This window comes from Mus musculus, chromosome 14 (genome assembly GCF_000001635.26).
Source record: "Mus musculus strain C57BL/6J chromosome 14, GRCm38.p6 C57BL/6J".
NCBI lineage: Eukaryota > Metazoa > Chordata > Mammalia > Rodentia > Muridae > Mus > Mus musculus.
In genome coordinates, this window is record NC_000080.6 from 41,657,961 (window position 1) to 41,661,099 (window position 3,139).

Genomic DNA, 3,139 nt, shown 5'->3' on the forward strand with positions numbered 1-3,139 from the left:
ACAACTGTCACCACACTAGCCCTACCCTCCCTTGGGCTTCCAGTCTTTTAAGGGTTAGGTGCATCTTCTCTGACTGAACTTTGACCTCGTAGTCCTTTGCTGTATATGTGTTTGAAGCCTCATAAATGCTGATGAATGCTGCCTGGTTGGTGGTACAGGGTCTGAGAGGTCTCTGGGATCTAAGTTAATTGTGTCTGCTGGTCCTGCTACAGGGTCACCCTGCCCCTCAGCATACATGTCTTTTGGGTCCGAGTTACATCACTTAGTATGATAGTTTGTAGTTCCACCCATGTACATGCAAATCTCAGGATGTCCTTGTGCTTAGTAGCTTAGTAGTATTCCACTGTGTAAATGAACCATATTTTCTATATCCATTCTTCTGTTGTGGGACATCTGGGTTTTCTCCAGCATCTGGGTATCACAAACAAGGCTTCTATGAACATAGTGGAATATGTAGCCCCTTGGTATGGTGGGGCATCTTTTGGGTTTATACCCAAGAGTGGTAAAGCTGGATCTTCAGGCAGATATATTTTCAATTTTCTGAGGAAGCTCCAAATTGATTTCCTGAGTGGTTTTTACAAGTTTCCATTCCCCCCAGCAGTGGAGGAATGTTCCTTTTTCTCCACATCCTTGCCAACATGTACTGTCAGTGTAGGTTTAGATTTTAGCATGTCAGATGGGTGTAACCTGGAATCTCAGGGTCGTTTTGATTTGCACTTCTCTGATCACTAAGGACTTTGAATGATTTCTATAGTAATGCTTTTTCATTTTGTTCACCCTTGTCAGGATTTTCTTTTTTCTTCATTCAAAATTATTATGGATGTAAAAGAAAAGCAGGAAAAAATATAAAAGTAGACATATGTGTGTACATGCTTCACTCACTTTCTCCAGAGGTCAACTGCTTACAGTCATAGCAATGTGGTCCACACCAGGAAGTACAGACTGCAATGACACTTTTAGTCAACCTCTTCTCACCCGACTCATTGTTCCACTCACCTTCTCTTTTGTCCTGGGTCTGCATCTAAGCCCTGTCTTACATCATGTTGCTTCCTCCTGTTTTCCTCCCATCTGTGAATGCTGTAGACTTCTTCATCATTCTGACCTTAACTTTTGAAGAAGATTCAGAAAGTAATAAATAACTTCAACCACAAATTAGACAGAAGTGGGGAGGAGACAAAGAAAAGTAATTTTTTTCAATAATTTGTAAGCCTGGACACATAAACTAATACTATGAAAATGAAAGCCAAGTAGTGATCCAAAGAGAAAAATCTTATGGGGCATATTGTCCCTTATCTATAATTCTACCAATTGGAAATCTTAGGCATAGTTTTATTATGAGATTTATGCCAACTTGATCCATAGTGTCAGAAGCAGTCTCAAAATTTTTCACAAATTTAATTAGAGGAAGAAATAATGAAATAAACAGAGATATAAAAAGAAACAAGAGCAAATGAAGAAGGAAATTATTAAACGTGGATGAAAGGAAGGAAGGATGTAAGGAAGGTGGGTAGGAAAGAAGGAAGAAAGTATGGCGGGAGAGAGGGAACATGGGAGGGATACAGGAAAGGAAGAAGGAACTCAGAAAAGGAGGAAGCACAGGATAATCTTTTAACTCTGGAGATCCCAAAGAGCTTAAATTCTAATCTCCCTATCTAGATTAAATGAACAAGGGCTCCAGTCACTGTTACAATGAACTTCCACTATACTTTAAGGTATATATGATTTCTTAGAATCAGGCAGTAGGCATTTGTGGTGCATGATTTTACCTGAGTCTCCCAAGGACAGCATGGTGTATAGAGTGAGGTAGAGAGCAGCTTGGAATAAACACAGAAACACTATCTCAAAACCGCCATGAGAGAGAGAGAGTGACAGGGACAGAGAGACAGACATAGACAGAGACAGAGAAACAGACGCAAACAGAAACATAATTAAGGGACAAAGAGAGAGTCAGAAAGAGAAAAATAATCTCACTCTGGTCTAGACTATTCCCATGAGGAGAATACAGGAGGTATTCATCTACCTTGCATCACTAATAAGGTCATACATTATTTGAACATAAACTGAGTCATGGACTGAGTTGGGAAAGGTTGAGCAGATCTCTGCTTTGCACACAGAAGCTTCAGTCTTGACAATATCTCTGTGGGAAAAAAAAAAAGTTGTTCTCATCACACTCAGAAGAAACTTTTGATACAAGATGGCACACTTTTATGGGTTTCTAAAAAGGAAATCTAGTTTAGTTCCTTAACTTGATAAGAGGCCTCAACCAGAAACACATACCACACTCTGTTCCTTAGTCAGGAATCAAAAGAATTTTCTTTAGAGAGGGAACTTTGACAGAAGATTTCCATCATTGGTTCCATTTAACCATTTAGGTCCAAGAAAAAGAAAGCAACATTCTATTTCTTGGTGTGAAAAATTAAATCATCGTTACACAATGATATCATTATTTACATACTAACTTAAGAGAATTTAAAGGTGAGCCCCTTCCGGTCCGATCAGCACAGGGTAGCTAGGGCGCACAGTTGTCTGACTACCGCCAGCTACCCACAACACCCGCCAAGCGATCTTAAGACTTCTGTTGAGTGGAACACAGCCTCTGCTCCAATCCAATCGTGGGACTTGAGACTGCATTAGTCAGGGAAGCAAAAACCCGGTTTGAGTAGGGGCACAAGCCCCTTATGGTCCGAGCAGCACCTGGGTAGCTAGGGCGCACAGTTGGCTGACTACCACCAGGAGCGCTTTGCCTGAGCATCAGCAGCAGACATCTCGGTTCCGGGATCCCTCCAAGTGTATCCTGCACAGGCAAGTGACCATTTTCCCGGCCAGAGGATAGGGATCTGCCCGGCGTGAGAGCATTTTGCCTGAGCATCAGCAGCAGACAGCTTGGTTCTGCGATCCCGCTGAGTGTGTCCTGTACAGGCAGGTGACTATTTTCCCAGTCAGAGGATAGGGACTTGCCTGGCGCGGGAGCGCTTTGCCTGAGCATTGGCAGCAGACATCTTAGTTCCAGGACCCTGCTGAGTGTACCCTGCACAGACATCTTAGTTCCAGGATCCTGCCGAGTGTATCCTGCACAGCTCCAGAGAATACCAGATGGCGAAAGGCAAACGTAAGAATCCTACTAACAGAAATCAAGACC